Below are 24565 nucleotides of genomic sequence, written 5' to 3'. Positions count from 1 at the left end.
AGAAGTGAAGGGAGTTGCCCAAGGTTCACATAGCAGACAAGTGGCAGAACCGGGATTCTTTGACCTTCTGACTCCCAGGCCCAAGTTCTATCCACTAGGCCTTGCTGCTCCTCATATATATATTTTTTTCTAGGCCCTGAACATCTGCAATGTTGCTTATCTTTAGAACTAATTTCTCTCAGTGGCTCCAGTTGTTCCTCATTGATCCCCCTGATTCAAGCAGATCTATCTTGTGGCCAAACCCTATTAACTGCCTTCTGATTACTCTCAGGAATCTTCTTCAGCAACCAAAACCTTCTCACTGATCCTAATTCAGAGCACTTCACCCATACCTCCTAGCTCCTGAACAGATAATACCATGGGCCCAGAACGGCCTTTGTCTTCCCTTATGCCAAACCTCTTTTTCCCTCATTCTTTAAAGTACAACTCAAGGCTCTTCCTCCTCCAGGAAACCCTCCCTGAAATACATTGATCTCAGTGCACTGGACAAGCCTCACCGATGCTCATTATCATTAACATTTATTATCTTCAAAATTGCCCTGAGCATATTTCCCCATTCTTCAAAACCTCCAATGGTTACTCATCCATTTCCAAATGAAAAAACTCCTCACCATCAAATTTAAGGCACTCAATCAGTTCTCCCCTTTCTAACTATCCTCACTCTTCTCCCACTAAAACCCAGCCCACCCACCCAGCCACTCTTCTAATTCAAATTTATTTACTGTACCTCAGTTTGGGACCTCTCACATCTCCATCTCATCTCTCAAAGATCTCTTTCCCCTTGCTCTTGGCCTCTCTCCTGCCTGAAGCTCCACCTCCCTTCTTATCTCACTCACCATCACTTCTCCATCTTCAAGCATTTCCTGACTAATCTCCCATCTCCCCACCTTATTCTCCCCTCTTCATCGCCTAAGCACTGAAGTCCATGTCATATAAGTATTTTGACATTCACTCCACTCCCCTCTTCTCCTATATACATAGGCTGATAATTTGTAGCTTACTCTACCTGTAAATTATTTAACCACCAGTCTCCCCTACTAGATTATAAATTCCTCAAGGGCAGGGGTTGTCTCTACCAATTTTATTGTATTCTCTCAAGTGGTTAATATCGTGCTCTGCAAATAGTAAGTGCTTAATAAATAACATTGAAATAAGTGTGTGTGTGTGCACGCGCATGAAATAGCAGTACAGTATTTCTGATAAACAACTTCACCTGTCATTCACCTTCATTTTGTCTTCTCAGTTGTACACTCATTAAGGCTAGAAACAGATAATACCTAGTATAGAGCCATGGTATTCACTGAATGCTTAGAAAGTATGTGATGCATGAGGAGGCTGGATGACAACAGCTGCTACGTGGGGAAAAGAAAGGGAACACATTCTATCCCAGAAGAAAAAAAAATATTTAAAGCCTGGTGAAGCCAAGTTTCAAACAATGGGGCACAGCAGTGTCTTGTTAGGAGACCACTGAGGCAGACTGACAATCTGGAGGTCAGAAATTGAGAGTAGAATTGATGTCCTTCAGCAAAAGCTGCATAAAGACACATCAGGGTGTCAGGAGGCAAGTTTGTAAAGAGACGAATCCACTCGTCTAATGGGTAAGACCTGGCTGATGGTAGTGTCATCTTCAAAACGTAAGGATCATTATATATACCAATATATACCAATCAATGGTATTTATTGAGTGGTTACTATGTGCAGAACATGTACTAAGCTCTTGGGAGAGTACAACAGAATTAGCAGACATGTTCCCTTCCCATAATAAGCTTACAGTCTAGAGAGAAACCGACATTAATATGAATAAATATATAGTTGTAAAAAACTCCCAAATCTGGCATTGCTGATACGCCATTTCTCCATGTGTAAAATGGGTGTGCTAATAATGTTTTTATCACCTGACCATTTCCAAAATGAAGGAACAAGCTTCTTTCTTTGAAACAATAGTGTTTTTGTTTGTTTTTATGGTATTTGCTAAGTACTTCCTATGTGTCAAGTGCTGCTCTAAGCCCTGGGCTAGGTACAAGTAATTCAGGTCAGACACAGTCCCTGTCCCACATGGAGCTCACAGCCTAAGTAGGTAGGAGAACACATATTGAATCTCCATTTTGCTGAAGCACAGAGAAGTGAAGTGACTTGCCCAAGGTTACAGAGCAGGCAAGTGACAGAGCTGGGATTAGAATTCAGGTTCTTTAGCTCCCAGACCCATGTTTTATCCACTAGGCTGCTCCTTCCATCCAGTTCTCCTATATCAAGGGTCCCGTTCTAGTTAAACCTCATGTTAAAAGAAGGACTCACCCTGTAGTGACTGTCCTGATATAATAATAACAATAATGTTGGTATTTGTTAAGCGCTTACTATGTGCCAAGCACTGTTCTAAGCGCTGGGGTAGATACAAGGTAATCAGGTTGTCCCACGTGGGGCTCACAGTCTTAATCCCCAATGATATGATGCCTCATAGTCTCACACAGGCATAGAAGCTGTTTCTTTGGCAGTGTGGCATGCTGATCCCAAACAAACTCACATTGCCTGAAGAACAGTCCGTAGTTTAGTGGATAGAGCACAGGCCTGGGAGTCCGAAGGACCTGGGTTCTAATCCTGCTCCGCCACTTGCCTGCTGTGTGACTTTGGGCAACTAGCCCACTGTTGGGTAGGGACTGTCTCTATATGTTGCCAATTTGTACTTCCCAAGCGCTTAGTACAGTGCTCTGCACATAGTAAGCGCTCAATAAATACGATTGATGATGATGATGATGATGACTTCACATCTCTGGGGCTCAGTTAACTCATCTGTAAAATGGGGATTAAGAGCGTGAGCCGCATTTAGGACAGGGACTGTGCCAACCTGATTAGTTTATATCTACCCCGGTCTTAGAGCAGTGCTAGGCATGTAGTAAGCGGTTAACAAGGACCACAATTATCCTCTAGATTGTAAGCTCATGTGTGCAGGAAATGTGTCTGTTTCTTGTTATATTGTACTCTCCCAAGCACTTAGTACAGTGCTCTTCACACAGCAAGTGCTCAATGAATACAATTGAATAAATGAATAATTTTATTCTAGCCAAAGCGCCTACTGAGAGCATGCGTTATAGCCCAACTGTTTTTTCTGTTTGCTAAATACCTAGTATAATTATTATACTATTATTATCGTCATTATTATATTATTATTATATGTTTTTATTATTATGAAGCAGTGTAACTTAAGTGGATACAGCATGGGCCTGGGTGTAAGAAGGGCCTGGGTTCTAATACTGGCTCTGCCACATTCATTCATTCATTCAATCGTATTTATTGAGTGCCTACTGTGTGCAGAGCACTGTACTAAGCGCTTCAGAAGTACAAGTCGGCAACATATGGAGATGGTCCCTACCCAACAACGGGCTCACAGTCTAGAAACGGGCTCATAGTCTACTGTGTAACTTTGGGCAAGTCACTTAACTTCTCTGAGCCTCAGTTACCTTATCTGTGAAATAGGGATAAAAGGTTGACCCCCATGAGAGATAGGGACTGTATCCAACCTGCTTAACTTTTATCTACCCCAGTGCTTAGAACAGTGCTTGGCACATAGTAAGTGCTTACAAGTACTATAACATAGCATACATACTAAAACAAGAACCATGTTCAACTCTTTTTAGTCAACATATCCATTTTAACTCTATTTTATTAAATGTCACTATCAACCTGTGCTGTTCATGGAGGGCTTATGAAAACAAATCTGTTTTCCCTGGGTCACTGTTAAATTTATCTCTCGCATTTAGAAGAGAGGTTGTTGTTTCTTCTTTTGTGCATTGTGAATTATCTGAACAAACAAATAGATCTTTGCTTTCAAAATGATGAAAATAATCATCCTTCCAGCTCATTTGCACTCTGTTTCAATCATCTGATAAAAAGCAATCTTCCTGGACAACAAAACAATAGTGTAACATCACCAAGCTCTTGCCATGTAGTGGTTAGACAGGTAGTAGAAAGGTTGATTTTCTTTAGCAAAAGACAGTATTCTCCATTTCTTATTATTTTGGTTAAAAATCTTCTACGTGAAGATGCTTCAAGTTTTACCTGAAGAATAGATTGAACTGGTTAGCAAAGGAAAGTAAATCTCTGGAGACAGGAATTATGTGAACAGTATAAATTGCTACAACAATCTCTTCATTAGACAACCTCAGCACTTATCTTTTGCTTTATAAGATATCATAAATACAAGACAAGTGCTTTGGGGATACATCCTTCATAAAGGTTTATGTGTTTTAAATGAAATATTATGGGCAGAATTTCTTTTTTCTTTGTATAAATCTGGTTTCCTTTTTTTTCCCAAGGTAAGCTTAACAAACAGTGGCTCCTGAATTACCTTTAAACAGTTGATCTATGCTTTCCAAAATAAAACAGCTGAAGAACAATCTGTCACTAACTTTCTGCTTATACTCTGTCTTCATTATTCATAGTATACATAGGGAAGGTGAGCTCTCAAAGTGGTATAACCCAGAAGGCAGAAAATAGTCTTTTATTTTCCTTGCAGCTCTAAGCAGTAGCTGTTGGAAGGGCAGAGAAAGTGAAGTAATTACAGTTCCAAAACTGAGAATGATGATTAGATGTTAGATATCGATTTTACAAAAAGCGGCTGTGATGTACTAATCCTCTTCCTCAGCATAGGGTAGGATGTGCTTTTTTTCCGGTGCCATTATTTTACGCTGAAGTAGCTTTTGGTGATCATGGATGCGGCTGAAATTATAAAACGTCAGTTGCATGTAGACTTGGCTTTTCCTCTATTCCACTCGTTCTTACTCGACAGAAAGGGAGAGGCCTTGGAAGCGGGTGGGGAAGATAATGTGCTCTGGTTCAAAATTTTCCCTGCTGTAGGCACTCTTAGAAAAATATTCCCAGGTCCTAATCCTGCTTTGTTTTTCTTTCTCACATCATGTTTTCTCATGATTCAGCTTCCTTTACGAGTGTGGAGCTAATGACATAACTTACTGCAGAGCCATGTCCAACAGCAAGAGTTCACTTTGCTATTTCCAGTAGAGCCGACGATCCTGTGTGGGCAAAGTAAAATAAAGATTTAACTGAGAGATGTCTCAAGTGGAGCTTGAAATCTCCTTGTGGGCAGAGAATGCATCTACCATTTCTGTTATATTATATTTTCCTACATGACTAGTACAGTGCTCTGCACACAGTGGTCAATAATAATATTTATATCATTATTAATTAGTAATAATTATATAACATTTAATTCTATAATAATTGTTATTTATTATTATTATTGTATTTGTTAAGTGCTTACTATGTTCCAGGCACTGTACTAAGCTCTGGAGTGGGTCCAAGCAAATTGGACTAGACACAGTTTCTGTCCCACGTGGGGCTCACAGTCTCAATCCCCATTTTACAGATGAAGGAACTGAGGCAGAGAGAAGTGAAGTGACTTGTCTAAGGCCACATAGCAGGCAACTGGAGGAGTCAGAATTAGAACCCATGACCTTCTAACTCCTAGACCTATGCTCTATCCAGTAGGCCATGATGCTTCTCTAAATACCAGTCCGGTGCTCAATAAATTCATTCATTCATTCAATCATATTTATTGAGCGCTTAATGTGTGCAGAGTACTGTACTAAGTGCTTGGGAAGTACAAGCTGGCAACATATAGAGATGGTCCCTACCCAACAACGGGCTCACAGTCTAGAAGTCTGGCAGGGGGAGAATGAGCCATTGATTGATTAATTGATTGAAATAAAGCTCTCTTTGGGCACATAGCAATGCATCATTTTGGGAGGGTCAATGATATTCTGTTGTTCTTGCTATTTCACCCTAGTCACAGAGGCTTAACCCCTGGCATTTCATCAGTGAGGCCTGCCTTTCAAACTGGGCTCTAGTCAGCACTATTGAAAATGGAAAGCACTCTCAGAAGCTGGATCTCTCCTACTTGCTGGAACTTTCCACTTTCTTTTCCCATGCTTTCAGCAGAATCTCGAGCCTTTCAAACCATGGAAATTGATCCTGGGTCAGGAATACAGTGATTTTTATCCCCCAGTCCTCCTAGTCTAGGTTAGACATACCTAAACTGACCTCCAGACTGTCCCTGAAATTCAAAGGAAAATCCTTAAGTCCTTATCCTTTTGGAATATTTACTATACTAATAATAATGGCATTTATTAAGTGCTTACTATGTGCAAAGCACTGTTCTAAGCACTGGGGAGGTTACAAGGTGATCAGGTTGTCCCACGGGGGGCTCACAGTTTTAATCCCTACTTTACAGATGAGGTAACTGCGGCACAGAGAAGTTAAGTGACTTGCCCAAAGTCACACAGCTGACAAGTGGCGGAGCTGGGATTTGAACCTCTGACCTCTGACTCCAAAGCCCGGGCTCCTTCCACTGAGCCACGCTGCTTCTCTGCTGCTATGTTTCAGACCCTCCTTCGTCATGGTTCATCTCCCAAATTTGGAATTATTGATATTGGTAATTTGTTTAATCCATCAGTCAGTCACATTTGTTGAGCAGTTGCAGTGTGCAGAGCACTGTACTAGGCACTTGGGAGAGTAATAACAACAGTAATGATGATGATGGTATTTATTAAGTGCTTACTATGTGTCAAGCACTGTTCTAAGTGCTGGGGGAAGTACAAGATAATCGGGTTGAACACAGTCCCTGTCCCACACGGGGCTCACAGTCTTAATCCCCATTTTGCAGATGAGGTGACTGAGACACAGAGAAGTTAAGTGACTTGCCCAAGGTCACACAGCAGACAAGTGGAGGAGCCGGAATTAGAACCCAGGTCCTTCTGACTTCCATGCCCACGCTCTATCCATTAGGCCATGCTGCTTACAACAGAATTGGTAGACACATTCCCTGGTCAAAGGAGTTAAATGTCATTAATGCTATAGTTCATAAATACACATATAAATATATGTGTGTATATCTATAGGCAGAAAAGTGCAGATGTATGCATTTTGTGCATATATTCATGTGTGTGCATGTTTATATGTGTATACATGATTGTATGTGAGAATGTATGTGTTCATATTTACCTATGTATATATGTATATGTAGTTCTTCATATTCAAAGTAGACGCAACTGATGATGCATTTACCTATTAGTCCCCCATGTGCTTAGTACAGTGCTCTGCAAACCGTAAATGCTCAATAAATATCATTCATTGGTAAAATACCATTCATTTATTGTCCGTGGTGATAAACATGTTCAATGAGATTCCCATATTCATGTGGGATAAAAAGACTGTCCATTATGTTGTTATGTTTAATGTTGGCAATGCATGATGCTCTTTTCTTTTTCACCTCTGTGTATTCTGTTCTCTCTCAAGCTTTTCCTCCTTTCTTGGTAGCAGTGAACTATAACAATAGTCATATGAAAGCAGCACTTCACTGTTGTGTGTAAAAGTGTGAATTATTTTCAGTGGGACTGTAGATGGGGAATGTGTTGATTGCTATATTGTACTCTCCCAAGTGCTTAGTACAGTGCTCTGCACACAGTAAGCACTCAATAAATATAATTGACTGACTGACTATCATGGCTTATAAATAAAACCACCTAAAAGTACTAAAGTCCTATAACCATTAATAAGAAGAGTTGATTTTTTATCATGAGCTGAGTGAAGCATAAGGACAAACATGGCCCATCTTCAGTCTGGGTAGCAGATGTGTCTTACAAGGCATTTAATCTAACCAGAATTTGTCTACTTCCTGAGCTAAAAAGTTTGTTTCACTCAATCAATGGTATTTACTGAGGATTTCCTGTGTGCAGAGCTCTCAATTTATCTCTCAATAAGAGTTAGTAGATAAGCTCCTTTCCCACAAGAAGCCTACAGTTTAGAGGGGGAGCCATACATTCAAATAAATTATGGCACAGATCCAAGTGCATAGCCGATGCAGAAGGTAGTAAGGGAAGTGGTAACTTAGTTGGAGAAGGCCTCTTGGAGGAGATGTGATTTTAACAAGGCTTTGAACGTGGAGAGAGTAGAGGTCTGTCATATATGAATGGGGAGGGAGCTCTAGACCAGATAGACAAGAGTGAGTTATGGTGAGTGAGTTGGCATTAGAAGAACAAATGCTGTTGGCTGAGCTGTAGTATGGAAATCAGGTGAGGTAAGGTGGGAGAGGAGAAGCTATCTGCTTTAAAGCCGATAATGGTAAGGACTTTCTGTTTCATGTGGAGGTAGATGGGTAACCACTGGAAGTTCCTGAGGGGTGGGGAGATGTAAACTGAATATTTTTTTTAGAAAAATGACCCGACTGACAGAGCGAAGTAAGGACTAGAGCAGGGAGAGACAGGAGACAGGGAGGTCAGCCAGGAGGCTGGTGAAATAGTCATGGTTGGATAGGACAGTTCTCTGATCAACATAGTAGCAGTTTGGAGAGTGAGGAATTTTAGGGATGTTGTAGAGTTAGAACGAAAAAGATTCTTTGACCAAGTTAATGTGTGTGTCGAATGAGAAACATGATTAATGCCAAGGTCACGGGCTTGTGTGATGAGGAACATAGTGGTATTGTCTACAGTGATGGGAAAGACAGGGAAGAAAAGGTATTGGGTGGGAAGATGAGAAATTCAATTTAGTTTAAATCTTATGTCATTATGAACCTAAAGTGGCAGGGTGGATTCCATCACCGATAATAATTATCTCCCTGAGAAGCCTGCAGATACTTGCATTTGAACTTACATTCTTGTAGTTCCCAATTATGTCCAACCCTTTCCATTCTCCTCCTGTCCTTTGCCTTCTCTTTTGATTGCTTTCCTCCTAGCCTAAATAATCTACCAGTTCTTTCTCATTCTTAGTCTGTATATTATTCTGACCCTTCATTTTCTTTTTCTGTTTCAATTCTGCCCTCGATTAACTATCTTTCTATCTCGTTCTTTCCCCTGTATGTCTGTTGCTGGACCTTGTTAACAGTTGAAATGTTTCTGGAAATTAGGTGACACACTGGGTTTTTTGCTTTTTTTATAGGCTCACATTTAGGAACCTGTCATAAATTCTGGAATTTAAAGTTAATCAGCAGTTCGCTGAATCCAGCTGAATTTTCATCCTTCCCATTTGACAGTGCTTCTTCCCTCTGGACTTCCATTTGAAATACACAAAAGGGGCATCCCATAGTATTTAAGAAGCAGTGTGGCTTGATGGAACAAGGATCAATCAATCAATCAATCGTATTTATTGAGCACTATGGGCTTGAGAGTCAGAGGACCTGGTTTCTAATCCCAGCTCTGCCTCTTTCCTGTTGGGTGACCTTGAGCAAGTCACTTCAGCTTTTCTTTGTCTCAGTTCCTCATCTGTAAAATGGGAATTAAGTCCTATTCCCTTTTGTTCAGACTGTGAGCCCCATGTGGGACTTGATTACCTGGAGAAGCAGCGTGGCTCATTGGAAAGAGCCCGGGCTTGGGAGTCAGAGGTCATGGGTTCTAATCCCAGCTCCGCCACTTGTCAGCTGTGTGACTTTGGGCAAGTCACTTAACATCTCTTTGCCTCAGTTCCCATCTGTAAAATGGGGATTAAGACTGTGAGCCCCACATGGAACAACCTGATCACCTTGTATCCCCCCAGCGCTTAAAACAGTGCTTTGCATATAGTAAGCACTTAACAAATACCATCATTATTATTGTATACACCACAGTGCTTGGTACAGGGCTTGAAACATAGTAAGTGCTTTTCAAATTATTATTCGATTATGATTTACTGAGTGAGTTCTCTGGTAACAGGGTCTGAAATGGGCCCTTTCATATTGGTTACCAGGTCTTTGACTGGGGCTAACTACAGCATGGAAGCTGTTTGATTGCTGTATGTGCATTAATGATTGCGATATTCCCTTTCCACTCTGTCTCCCTCTCTGTACATCCCTTAGCCATGTTTAATCCAGTTAAACATAATGCTCAGTTAACAGCTCTCCTGTTCATTGCTTTGCAACTTTGATTATGTATTCTTTCAAGTTGTGACAAGGATGAAAGCGTTCTGATATGAAACCGATTCTCACCCCGGGGTCCATCTTCCAACTAAAAATGCCTATGAACAGGGCTTTTATTTCTTTAAGAAGGTGAAACCACAGCCTCTCTATACTTCAATGAAAGAGGGAGGTAAGACCTTGGCAAATGCTCAATAAATGTCAACAGTCTCAGTGGGAGGCCAAGCACCTCTTCTTTTAATGAATCATCCTGCTCTCCTTTCCCTCCCCCTTTTCATTCATTCATTCATTCATTCATTCAATCTTAGCTCCTTCCCTTCCCCACAACACCTGTATATATGTATATATGTTTGTACATATTTATTACTCTATTTATTTATTTATTTATTTATTTTACTTGTACATATTTGTTCTATTTATTTTATTTTGTTAATATGTTTGGTTTTGTTCTCTGTCTCCCCCTTCTAGACTGTGAGCCCACTGTTGGGTAGGGACTGTCTCTATATGTTGGCAACTTGTACTTCCCAAGTGCTTAGTACAGTGCTCTGCACACAGTAAGCGCTCAATAAATACGATTGATTGATTGATTGATTGATTGACTACTGTGTGCAGAGCACTATACTAAGTGCTTGGGAAGTACAAGTTGGGAACATATTGAGATGGTCCCTACCCAACAACAGGCTCACAGTCTAGAAGGGGGAGACAGACAACAAAGCAATATATGTAGACAGGTGTCAAAACTGTCAGAATAAATAGAATTATAGCTATATGCACATCATTAACAAAATAAATAGAGTAGTAAATATGTACAAGTAAAATAGAGTAATAAATATGTACAAATATATACAAGTGCTGTGGGGAGGGGAAGGAGTTAGGGCGGGGGGATGGGGAGGAGGAAAGGAAAAAGGGGGCTCAGTCTGGGAAGGCCTCTTGGAGGAGGTGAGCTCTCAGTAGGGCTTTGAAGGGAGGAAGAGAGCTAGCTTGGTGGATGTGTGGAGGGAGGGCATTCCAGGCCAGGGGAAGGATGTGGGCCAGGGGTCGACGGTGGGACAGGTGAGAACAAGGCACAGTGAGGTTTACTAATAGCTATTCAGAACTTTCCAACTGGGGCCTCTAATGATAGTAATAATATTGGAGGTATTTGTTAAGCGCTTAGTATATGCCACACACTGTACTAAGTGTTGAGATAGATACAGATAATCAAGTCCCACATCAGACTCACAGTCTAAGTGGGTGGGAAAACAAGTATTGAATCCCCATTTAGCTGAAGAGGTAACTGAGGCATGGAGAAGTTAAGTGACTTGCCCCAGGTCACACAGCAGACGAATAGTGGAGCCGGGATTAGAACCCAGGACCTTTGACTCCCAGGCGCATGTTCTTTTCACTAGATAATGCTGCCTCAAGGACTATGTAATTGAATAATCCTGCCCTCTCCCCACGGCATGGCTCAGTGGAAAGAGCCTGGGCTTGGGAGTCTCATTTTATTTATTTATTTATTTATTTATTTGTTTATTTATTTATTTATTTATTTATTTATTTATTTTATTTATTTATTTTATTTGTACATATCTATTCTATTTATTTTATTTTGTTAGTATGTTTGGTTTTGTTCTCTGTCTCCCCCTTTTAGACTGTGAGCCCACTGTTGGGTAGGCACTGTCTCTATATGTTGATAATTTGTGCTTCCCAAGCGCTTAGTACAGTGCTCTGTGCATAGTAAGCGCTCAATAAATATGATCGATTGATTGATTGATTGGGAGTCACAGGTCATGCGTTCTAATCTCCACCACTTGTCAGCTGTGTGACTTTGGGCAAGTAACTTCTCTGGGCCTCAGTTACCCATCTGTAAAATGAGGATTAAGACTGTGAGCCCCACGTGAGACAACCTGATCACCTTTTACCTACCCCAGCGCTAAGAACAGTGCTTTGCACATAGCAAGCGCTTAACAAATGCCAGCATTATTATTATTATTATTATATCCATGCCTCTAGACTGTAAGGTCATTACAGGTAGGGAATATGTCTGCTAATTCTGAAGTATTGTACTCTCCCAAGCATTGAGTACAGTGTTCTGAACCTACTAAGCACTCAGTAAATACGATTGATTTATTGATGTATTCTGCCTGTGGTTTTGCCTCCTACACAACACATGAATAGGCATATGTTGTTATTCTAGTCTTGTTTGGGGTATATTTAAATAGTCTGTTGCTTATTGAAATTGAGTTCCTGAGGAACCCTTGGAAAGAAATAAAACAACTTTTTTTCTCCCATGGAGAAATGCTCAGATGATACAGAGTCACCAAGGGTTTAGTGATTATCTTTGTCCAGAAACGCTCTGGGCATGTTACTCCCCTCCTCAAAAATCTCCAGTGGCTACCAATCAATCTGCGCATCAGGCAGAAACTCCTCACCCTGGGCTTCAAGGCTGTCCATCACCTCGCCCCTTCCTACCTCACCTCCCTTCTCTCCTTCTCCAGCCCAGCCCGCACCCTCCGCTCCTCTGCCGCTAATCTCCTCACCGTACCTCGCTCTCGCCTGTCCCGCCATCTACCCCCGGCCCACGTCATCCCCCGGGCCTGGAATGCCCTCCCTCTGCCCATCCGCCAAGCTAGCTCTCTTCCTCCCTTCAAGGTCCTACTGAGAGCTCACCTCCTCCAGGAGGCCTTCCCAGACTGAGCCCCTTCCTTCCTGTCCCCCTCGTCCCCCTCTCCATCCCCCCCATCTTACCTCCTTCCCTTCCCCACAGCACCTGTATATATGTATATATGTTTGTACATATTTATTACTCTATTTATTTCACTTGTACATGTCTATTCTATTTATTTTATTTTGTTAGTATGTTTGGTTTTGTTCTCTGTCTCCCCCTTTTAGACTGTGAGCCCACTGTTGGGTAGGGGCTGTCTCCATATGTTGCCAATTTGTACTTCCCAAGCGCTTAGTACAGTGCTCTGCACATAGTAAGCGCTCAATAAATACGATTGATGATGATGATGATTACAACAGCGACAATGGCCGATAGACTCTCAGGACTTGTATATTTCTCTGAAAAGTGTGAATTTCCCACCTATTGTAACATACACAACTACCACACATAACCCTACTCCCTACTACCCATCCCCTTTCTCACTGCCCCCACTCAGCCTCCTCCCCCATTTTGCTAAGTCTGGGGAAACAGAGACTGTATCCAAACTCTGTACTGCTACTTCAGGATGATGCTCCAGCTGGTGCCCATCCTGAGATGATAATTTGTCATGGAACCTTCTAGTCATTTCTCAGCAGCAAGCACGGTTTGCTTTAGAGCTGGGAGGAACTCCCCCGCAGCCAAAGCCAGGTGTTCTTAACCCAGATGTGTATGTGTATAAACACATGGGGCGCTTGGAAAAGGGGCATCCCTAATCCAATATTTATTTAGCCGCTTTTGGTCTTCGGTAGTGGAGTCCTTTTTTTTAAGTTGATCCCCAGTTAAATGGATTCCCGGCACAGGTTGCCTGCCTCAGGAAATCATCATTCGAGGGGTTTCTGAGTTTCAAGTTGAGCCCTGAAAATTGGGTTTGAAAATTCCAAAATGGAATTTAAATCCCAAAGCATTAAAAAAACAAAAAACAAAACAAAACAAAAAGTCCCAAACAGACTTGAGGACAGTGTGTATTAACAGAGGCATTTTTAAGGTTGCATAACCTTTCTGTTCATCCCTTAGGTCTCCCAGATGTCCTGTTAGCTTGCAACATAGTCATTTTCTCATCTAGGTAAAAGGGCAACTGGTGCTTAAGGTCTTTTAAATAATTGTTGAAATAATAGAAAAATTAAGTGGTTTAATGAGAACAATGTAAAGGAATGTAATTCTTCCCTGCTGAGTTGGATGTCTCGGTCACGGAACATGGAGAGTGTTTATCTGTCTAAAGAATGCATCCCAGATCTCATGCTGACTGAAGAAGAAATAATAAATATTGCTCCGGGCATCATGCCATTAACACATTACTTCTTATGAAACATGTTTTTGTAGTTGGGCTTCTGAGTCACACATTTTAGGATCTCAGGAACGGGATTGGAGGAGGCCCTTAGCTTTGGGTTATAGAAATATCTTGGGGCTTTGGTAAATATGGGATTGGTGTATTCAACCTTAATGGAACCTTCTCCCTTGCTCTGTCTGGGAGAGGATGATACAGCCCTTCATGAAAGTTGGTTGGACTCTCATGAGAAGCAGTGTGGCTCAGTGGAAAGAGCACAGGCTTTGGAGTCAGAGGTCATGGGTTCAAATCCTGCTCCGCCAATTGTCAGCTGTGTGACTTTGGGCAAGTCACTTAACTTCCTTGTGCCTCAGTTACCTCATCTGTAAAATGGGGATTAAGACTGTGAGCCCCCCATGGGACAACCTGATAATAATAATAATAATAATAATAATAATAATAATAATGGCATTTATGAAGCACTTACTATGTGCAAAGCACTGTGCAGGTTACAAGGTGATCAGGTTGCCCCATGGGGGGCTCACAGTTAATCCCCATTTTACAGATGAGGTAACTGAAGCACAGAGAAGTAAAGTGACTTGCCCAAAGTCACAAAGCTGACAGTTGGCAGAGCCAGGATTTGAACCCATGGCCTCTGACTCCAAAGCCCATGCTCTTTCCACTGTGTCACGTTGCTTCTCATTACCTTGTAACATCCCCAGCACTTAGAACAGTGCATTGCACATAGTAAGCGCTTAATAAATGCCATTATTATTATTATTATTATTATTTTAAACTACAGTTAAGAGTTTGAGTCAGCATTTGGGTGTTGTCCCAAATTTCAATTGAGGTATGAAACCTTGTTGCATACCATAAAGGGTCAGTGTCAATTTGGTGACACATATGAGTTGCATGTAATATGTGAAGCAACCTGCCAAATCTTCCCATCCATCTATCCAATCAATCAGTCAATCAGTCATATTTATTGAACACTTACTTTGTGCAGAGCACTCTTTTAAGCCTTTGGGAGAGTACAAACAGCAATATCATAGACATATTCCCTGACCACCGCGAGCTTACAGTCTAAAGGGGGAGACAGACATTAATATAAATGAATAAATTACAGATATGTATAGAAGTGCTATGGGGCTGGAGGCAGCGGTGGTAAAAAAAAAAAAAAAGAGAGCAAGTCAGGGTGATGTAGAAAGGAGTGGGAGAAAGGAAATGAGGGCCAAATCAAGGAAGGCCTGTTGGAGGAGAAATGCCTTCAATAAAGCTTTGAAAGTGGGGAGCGTAATTGTCAGATATGAAGAAGGAGAGCCTTCCAAGCCAGAGGCAGGATGGCGGAAAGAGGTTGGTGGCAAGGTAGGTGATATCAAGTAAGTGGGCATTGGAGAAGTGAAGTGTATAGTTTGGGTTGAAGTAGGAGAGTAGGAGGGGGAACAGTGCTTTGCACATAGTAAGCGCTTAATAAATGTCATTATTATTATTATTATTATTATTATCTTAAGGAGTTTCCGTTTGATATGGAGGTGGAAGAACAATCACTGGAGGTGTTTGAGGAGCGGGGAAACATGGACTGAACGTTTTTGTAGAAAAATGATCTGGACAACAGAGTGAAGTATGGACTGAAGAGGGGAGAGGCAGGAGGCAGAGAGGTCAGCAAGGAGGCTGGTGCAGTAATTGAGGAGGGATAGGATAAGTGTTATCCACTCTTAGGGCCCAAGTGGTTTAACCCCATGGTCGGTACCCTGCAAAGGGATTAGGAGGAAGGAGGGGCTGGATGGATGATAAGGGAAAAGAAGGAAAGGAAAAAAGTGTTCTTGTTCCTTTTGCATTCCTGGCATCCAGTGAAAGAAATTAGCCAGGCTTTTTTGTTGTTGGGTTTTTGTGTATGTGTGGGTGTGGTGTTGTTTTCTGCCACTGACCAGTTTGATGCTTTGTGGGATACTGTGGATCATTCCAATTCCAAAATTCCAGTGTCAGGAAACGGCGGCTAGGTTCGCAGAGTCCCTCAAACCCTTGTAACTGCCCCGATGCATATCTGTATATTATCTTAGCATTCACATCTGACTCCTGTGAACTAAAATTCCCTGAAGGACAGTCATACCAAAGGGTTTTAGCAGTTATAGAACAGTTGAATATGCTCATTCGCCCACGTTCTGCCTCTGGCCTGAAACACCCTCTCTTTGCTTATCCAACAGACAGTTACTCTCCCCCCTACCTTCAAAGCCTTATTGAAGGCACATCTCTTCCAAGAGACTTTCCCTGTCTAATCCCTCAATTCTGCTTTTCCCACTCCCTTTTGTGTTGCCCTGACTTGCTTCCTTTATTCACCACCCACCTCCCCCAGCCCCACAACACTTCTAGAGAAGCAGCGTGGCTCAGTAAAAAGAGCCTAGGCTTTGGAGTCAGAGGTCATGGGTTCTAATACCGCCTCCGCCAACTGTCAGCTATGTGACTTTGAGCAAGTCACTTCACTTCTCTGGGCCTCAGTTCCCTCATCTGTCAAATGGGGATGAAGACTGTGAGCCCCCCCATGGGACAACCTGATCATCTTGTAACCTCCCCAGCACTTAGAACAGTGCTTTGCATATAGTAAGTGCTTAATAAATGCCATCATTAGTATTATAATTACTATTCTGTACATTTCCATAATTCATATGTATCAATGTCTGTCTCCCCTGTCTATACTGTAACCTCAAGGTAGGCAGGGATTGTGTCAGCTATATTGTTGGAATGTAGGGAGCTTAATACAGTGCTCTGCACACTGTAAGTGCTCAATAAACACGACTGATTGATTGATTGAAAGATCACATCATATGTAGACACCTATACTGGCTAGTGCAATTCCACATATGCAAGAGCCATTCGATACATTTTAATTGGTGGTGATGTTGAATTGAAAAGCTGGCCAGGATATTCATTCATTCATTCATTGTCGTATTTATTGAGTGCTTACTGTGTGCAGAGCACTGTCAGGATATCAGGATATCAATAATCAGGATGTCAGGGTATCAGGAATCAGGGTATCTGATATCCCCTTCCTTCCTCTTCCCCTCGTCCCCCTCGCCATCCCCCCCATCTTACCTCCTTCCTTTCCCCACAGCACCTGTATATATGTATATATGTTTGTACATATTTATTACTCTATTTATTTATTTACTTTACTTGTACATATCTATTCTATTTATTTTATTTTGTTAATATGTTTGGTTTTGTTCTCTGTCTCCCCCTTTTAGACTGTGAGCCCTCTGTTGGGTAGGGACTGTCTCTATATGTTGCCAACTTGTACTTCCCAAGCGCTTAGTACAGTGCTCTGCACACAGTAAGCGCTCAATAAACACGATTGATGATGATGATGATGATGATACCTGATTCAGTACTCTTGACTTCAAGCATGACTCCATCTGTGATATTCGAATCTGTTTGGGAGCCTATCCTTGTCTTAAAGCCCTCCCAGAAAAGAGATTCTCCAGCCTCCCATGGAAAGAAGCCTGTTCCAAATTTGAAAAATCCCATCTTTCAGGAATGACAAATCAGAAGGCACAGAAACAGATTAGGAGGAGAAATTGATAAGGAAGATTTTAGCTCGTTATAAGGCTGGGAACTTGTCTGCTAATTCTGTTGTATTGTACTCTCCCAAGTGCTTAGTTCAGTGCTCTGCACATAGCAAGCTTTCAATAAATACCATTTATTGATCGATTGATTAGCTTGACTGAAAAGAAGGGAGCTGAGGGAATTGAATTGGTGTTCCTGGTTCAAATAATATGTAAATAGGAAGTCGTCATCATCGTGAACAGCAGTGGTATATTGAGTGCTTACTGTGTGCTGGGCACTGTACTATGGGCTTGGGAGAGACATATTCCCTGCACACAAGTAACTAAGAGTCTAGAGGGACGAGCTTATAACATGATCAGATTGGACCCAATCCTTCCAATGTTATGTGTGAGAGAGACAGACAGCTAATAGGAACATACCTTCTACACAATTTGCAAGACTTTATTCATCCCGTGGTGATAGAAACATTGGTATGGGCAGAGTAGGAAAAACAGCATGGCCCAGTGGATAGAGCATGGCCACAGAGTAAAAAGTATCTGGATTCTAATTCATCCATTCATTCATTCAATCGTATTTATTGAGTGCTTATTGTGTGCAGTGTGGCTCAATGGAAAGAGCCCGGGCTTGGGAGTCAAAAGTCATGGGTTCAAATCCCGACTCTGTCAATTGTCAGCTGTGTGACTTTGGGCAAGTCATTTAACTTCTCTGGTGCCTCAGTTACCTCATCTGTAAAATGGGGATGAAGACTGTGAGCCCCACGAGGGACAATCTGATCACCTTGTATCCTCCCCAGCACTTAGAACAGGGCTTTGCACATAGCAAGCACTTAACAAATGCCATTATAATTATTATTATTATTACTAAGTGCTTGGGAAATACAAATCAGCAAAATATAGAGATGGTCCCTACCCAACAATGGGCTCAGAGTCTAGAAGAGGGAGACAGACAACAAAGTAACTTGTGCATTCCAAGCGCTTAGTACAGAGCTCCGCACACAGTAAGTGCTCAATAAATATGATTGAATGAATGAATGAAAGTAGACAGGTGTCAGTACCATCAGAATAAATAGAATTATGGCTATATACACATCATTAATAAGATAGAGTCATAACTGTACAAATATACACAAGTGCTGTGGGGAGGGGAAGGGGATAGGGCAGAGGGAGGGGGGCGATGGGGAGGAGAGGAAAAGGGGGGGGGGGGGGCTCAGTCTGGAGGCCTCCTGGAGGAGGTGAGCTCTCAGAAGGGCTTTGAAGGGAGGAAGAGAGCTAGTTTGGCGGATGTGTGGAGGGAGGGCATTCCAGGCCAGAGGTAGGACATGGGCCAGGGGTCGAAAGTGGGACAGGTGAGAACGAGGTACAGTGAGGAGGTTAGCGGCAGAGGAGCAGAGTGAGCGGGCTGGGCTGTAGAAGGAGAGAAAGGAGGTGAGGTGGGAGGGGGCAATTTGTTGGAGAGCTCTGCCTCCTTTCTTCTGTGTGACCTCGGGTAAATCACTTAACTTTGCTTTGCCTCAGTTACCTCATCTGTAAAATGGGGATTAAGACTGTGAGCCCCATATGGGACATAGACTGTGTCCATCCTGATTAGCTTGTATCTAGCCCAGTGCTTAGTACAGTGCCTGGCACATAAGTGGTTGGGAGGCTATAACAGTAGTAGAATGGATCCCTTGTCCTGTGTCAAGGGAGAGAGACACTAAAATAAACTACAGCTAGGAGAAAAAAACTTTATACAGAAGAGCTAGTAGGGAGCAGTGCTTAACAAATACCAATAAAAAAAAGCCAGTGGTCAATCTGAAGACCAGAACCCAGGCATCCGAGTTCCAGGTCCTCAGGGCTTCCTACCCTGGTTTGCCCCATGAATGTCCCTGGTCCCGCTATGCCCCATGAGAATAGTGAGGGAGCTCCTTCTCACACCACCACAGCTTTGCCCTTGATGTAGCTGGTGTCCAGGGACCACAGGAGGGATTCAAAGGCTGAACAGTCTTGCGGCTCACCAAGACGGTGGATCTTCATGGGTTCCAGTGTGCTAGATTCTGCAGCTTGTCTTTGGACCTTGTCAGAGGATTGGGCCCAGGAAAGGAAATGAATGATTCAGAAGGTCCTTATATTGACAAGATTTTTTCAATTGTTTTTTTGGTTACAACTCAACACATCTATGGCCTAGGTGTGCACCCGATTTAACAGTTTAGAAAGGAGGTTAAGCGATTTTTCTCAGGATCAAATATCAATTCACTGTCTGAACCAGTGTTAGAACCCAGAAACCACTGAATCTAGCCCTGGAAGCCTACCCTGCTGAGCCCATAATCTGCCGTGTGATGATTTTTCCTTTGATAGTCTTGAAAGCCTGGTGAGAGAGAGCGATGACTTTCAGGAGGGTTTCTGTTGTTCCTCCCATACTCTGATTACCTCATACAGCTTTACGCATGTGAGTTACAAAACAAAAATTACTTGGACCTGCCTGTTAAAACTTAGTAAGTTCAAGTTAACAGAAAAACCCAAATTTAGGCTCTCTGGCATTTTTCTACAACTTGAAATCAACAGAAGTTGAATTATATATAGGGGTCGTTCATATTGCCCTAGGACCACCTTTGTTATCAAAAAGGCCAGTGTGAGGCCTTAGAAGCTAGGTTGTGTACACAAAAAGGTTGCCTCAGTCTTACTGAGTGACAAATTTATATTTCCGCAGGCATAATGCAGAAATGTATAATCAGATCAGAAATGACTATTCCATCTGGTAGAGATTATAGAGGGAAGGGGAAAGGGGGCTTCTGTTATTTTGCAGTATCGTTGGCTCCATGAGTTCTCCTCTTACCTTCTCCAGATTGTATTTCACCATTGCCAGCTGCCTTGTGCCACAAGGCAGGAAGGTATGGAAGCAAGTACAGTGAGAAACATTTCTCAAATAAACTCTGCAGACTGGGACAACTTTGGTCCAAATGGTAGTACAAGCCATAATATTGTGGTCTTATAGATCAATCAGTCAATCATAGAGACACTGTACTGTTTCTCTAAGGCCAGTTTTCACAACTGGTGGTGAATAGCAATAGTATCCTGACATGAAAGAAATGACTCAGAAAGTGGAGTTAGCATTATTCCAAAGGGCACAGTTTCAATCAATGGTATTTACTAAGCACTTACTGTTTGAAGACCACTGTATTAAGTACTTAGGAGAGTATGATACTATAGAGTTGGTAACACAGTCCCCGTGCACAAGGATCTTTACCTAGCAGAAAGAACACAGGGCTGGGAATCAAGCAATCTGGGCTCTAATCTTGACTCTAATCAGCTCTTCTGTACATTCAACTCCCTTCTCAGGCCCCCGGTTCCTCCTCCTCCTCCTTCCCTTACCCCCAATGATCTGGCCTCCTACTTCATTAATAAAATTAAATCCATCAGGTCTGAGCTCCCCAAAGTCACTCCCCCCACTTCTCCAACCCCCCAGCTCTCAATGCTCTCCGCTACTCTCCCATCCTTCCCAGCGGTATCCTCAGAGGAGATCTCCTCCCTCCTCTCAAGTGCTACTCCGGCCACCTGTGCTTCTGACCCTATTCCCTCTCATCTTATGAAATCTCTCACTCCGTCCCTTCTCCCCTCCTTAACTTCAATCTTCAACTGCTCCCTCTCCACTGGTTCCTTCCCCTCTGCCTTCAAACATGCCGACGTCTCTCCCATCCTAAAAAAACCCTCTCTTGACCCCACCTCACATTCTAGTTATTGTCCTATCTTCCTCCTACCATTCCTTTCCAAAATCCTTGAACGAGTCATCTACACATGCGGCCTCGAATTCCTCAATGCCAACTCTCTCCTTGATCCCCCCAGTCTGTTTCCATCCCGTACATTCCACAGAAACTGCCCTCTCGAAGATCACCAATGACCTGCTGCTTGCCAATTCCAATGGCTCCTACTCTATCCTAATCCTCCTTGACCTCTCAGCTGCCTTTGACACTGTGGACCACCCCCTTCTCCTCAACATGCTATCCAACCTTGGCTTCACAGACTCCGTCCTCTCTGTCCTCTTATCTCTCTGGCCATTCATTTTCAGTCTCTTTTACAGGCTCCTCCTCTCCCTCCCATCCCCTTACTGTAGGGGTTCCTCAAGGTTCAGTTCTTGGTCCCCTTCTGTTCTCGATCTACACTCACTCCCTTAGTGACCTCATTTGCTCCCATGGCTTCAACTATCATCTCTATGCTGATGACACCCAAATCTACATCTCTGCCCCTGCTCTTTCTTCCTCCCTCCAGGCTTGCATCTCCTCCTGTCTTCAGGACACCTCCATCTGGATGTCTGCCCGCCACCTAAAACTCAACATGTCCAAGACTGAACTCCTTGTCTTCCCTCCCAAACACTGCCCTTTCCCTGACTTTCCCATTACTGTTGACAGCACTACCATCCTTCCCATCTCATAAGCCCGCAACCTTGGTGTCATCCTTGACTCCACTCTCTCGTTCACCCCTCACATCCAAGCCGTCACCAAAACCTGCTGGTCTCACCTCCGCAACATTGCCAAGATCTGCCGTTTCCTCTCCATCCAAATTGCTACCCTGCTCGTTCAAGCTCTCATCCTATCCCATCTGGATTACTGTATCAGCCTCCTCTCCGATCTCCCATCCTTCTGTCTCTCCCCACTTCAGTCCATACTGCATGCCGCTGCCCGGATTGTCTTTGTCCAGAAACACTCTGGGCATGTTACTCCCCTCCTCAAAAATCTCCAGTGGCTACCAATCAACCTACGCATCAGGCAAAAACTCCTCACCCTCGGCTCCAAGGCTCTCCATCACCTCGCCCCCTCCTACCTCACCTCCCTTCTCTCCTTCTACAGTCCAGCCCGCACCCTCCACTCCTCTGCCGCTAATCTCCTCACTGTGCCTCGTTCTCACCTGTCCCACCATCGACCCCCGGCCCACGTCATCCCCCTGGCCTGGAATGCCCTCCCTCCGCACATCCGCCAAGCTAGCTCTCTTCCTCCCTTCAAGGCCCTACTGAGAGTTCACCTCCTCCAGGAGGCCTTCCCAGACTGAGCCCCTTTCTTCCTCTCCCCCTCCTCCCCCTCCACATCACCCCCACCTTACCGCCTTCCCCTCCCCACAGCACCTGTATATATGTATATATGTTTGTACATATTTATTACTCTATTTTATTTGTACATATTTATTCTATTTATTTTATTTTGTTAATATGTTTTGTTTTGTTCTCTGTCTCCTCCTTCTAGACTGTGAACCCACTGTTGGGTAGGGACTGTCTCTATATGTTGCCAACTTGTACTTCCCAAGTGCTTAGTACAGTACTCTGCACACATAAATAAATATGATTGAATGAATGAAATGACTCTATTAAGTGCCTGCTGTGTGAATTTGGGCAAGTCACTTAACATCTCTGTGTCTGTTTCACCTGCAAAATGGAGATTAATATCTGTCCTCCTGCTAAGATTGTGAGACCGAGACTGTGTCTGACCTGATTATCTCACATCTACCTCAGCGCTGAGTAGAGCATTTAGCACATAGCAGGCACTTAACAAATGTGATTATTACTATTATTATCATCTTTATTATTAGCAGTTTCTGTAGATAGATCATTTCTCCCAACCCAGATATGCTGCATCCCATATCATTTTTCTAAAAATGTTGTCCATATTTCATCTCTCTACCCTTACCAACAGCTTTGTCACCCTCTCCCTCCTACCTTACCTCACTGATTTACTACAACCCAAACCATACACTCTGCTCTTTTAACACCAGCCTACTTTCTGTAATCTTGATCTCATCCATCCCACCACCGACCCCTCATCCGCATCCTCCCTCAGGCCTGCAATTCCCTTCCCACTTTCAAAATGCTCCTAAAATTATATCTTCTCCAAGAGTCCTTTCCTGACTGAGCCCTCATTTTCCCTATCTGCCCTTCCCTCTGTGTCAACTATGCACCTTGGCTGTGTAGCTCTTAAGCACTTTGATGCTCAACCCAGCCCCACAGCACTTATGCAAATATGAAAATACTCTTATACTCTACCTCCCCTCTCCATAATTTACATTAATGTCTGTCTCTTTCTGTAGTGAACTCCTTGTAGGCAGAGAAGCATCATGGCCTTGAGGAAAGAGCGTTTTCTTGGTAAAGATACGGAAGTTGTTTATCATTGCCTTCTGCACCGTAAAAAACTTGAGTCTCTGTCATTATCTTTGATCAATGTTTTGATCACTTGATCATCTGCCTTTGACTCTTTTCCTATGTGGCTACTGTTCAGCACAGGTGAATTGACTTTGATGCTTCAGTGTAGATCTTTCCATTATTGGTAGCCCTATATGGCATAGCACTAAGCTTCATCAGCATACACGAATTCTCCTGTCATGATAAGGCATCGATTCATAGGAGATTCACACAGTAAGTGCTTAATAAATACAAGTGAATGAATGAATAGTAGAGGTGGGGTTTTTTTCTGCAACTTAAACTCAGTCAGTCTTGTAGAGTTGAACCCAAATGTCTGTCATGTTTCTGTCAAAACATGAAATAATTTGAGTGCATTGTGTACCAAACTTGGAGGCTTTTGCGATGAGGAATGTAAGATTAGATTGGCAAGGGAGAGACCTGGCACCGTCAGTCCACTCAGACATGAAAAGCATTATTGAGCAGGTGGGGATAATGAGGCTTTGAATTAAGGAAGGAATGAAGCTCTTTGGCTACTCAGAGGAAGAAGGAAAGGATCCACCTGCCATAAGGAGTGGATGGAGCAGGAATAGGGGGAAAGAAAAAGGAGAGCAGCGAGCCACAAGAAGTCTGAGAGTGTGCTACCTGGCTTGATTTGGTGGCTGACAGCTGAAACAGGATTTGTTTGTTAACAAAGTCTAGCTTGCGAAAGAGGAGTTGAAATAGAGGAACGCCATCCTTTCTTGACACTGTGAAAGAGAGGGAATGTTTTGGCTGGTTGGATTGCACCTGAATGCAATTGAGTTCCACCTTTGCCCAACTGGACAATTTATGAAAGAACAAGCAAATGAGAGTGTCCTGATTTCCTAGAATAGAACTAAAGTCGACCACATGAGTATTCATTCCCACTTGGCTTGTTTTTCTTTAGCTTATCATAGGACAGATGCTGCTTATTGGCCGGGATTCCAACAACTCAGTCCACTTATTTTTCTTTCTAAACATAGTGTAACTGACTATAAATATTGATGAT

At 42.8% G+C, this 24565-nt stretch overlaps 1 protein-coding gene across 1 annotated transcript in view; it reads left to right on the top strand.

The window, feature by feature from the left end:
- Positions 1–24565, top strand: part of GPC1 (glypican 1) — a 480460-nt gene that overhangs the window by 298670 nt on the left and 157225 nt on the right. The window lies entirely within an intron of this gene.

The sequence above is a fragment of the Tachyglossus aculeatus genome, chromosome 1 (assembly GCF_015852505.1).
Source record: "Tachyglossus aculeatus isolate mTacAcu1 chromosome 1, mTacAcu1.pri, whole genome shotgun sequence".
NCBI lineage: Eukaryota > Metazoa > Chordata > Mammalia > Monotremata > Tachyglossidae > Tachyglossus > Tachyglossus aculeatus.
The sequence above is the reverse complement of the archived record's forward strand: the minus strand, read 5'-3'. Positions and strand labels throughout refer to the sequence as shown.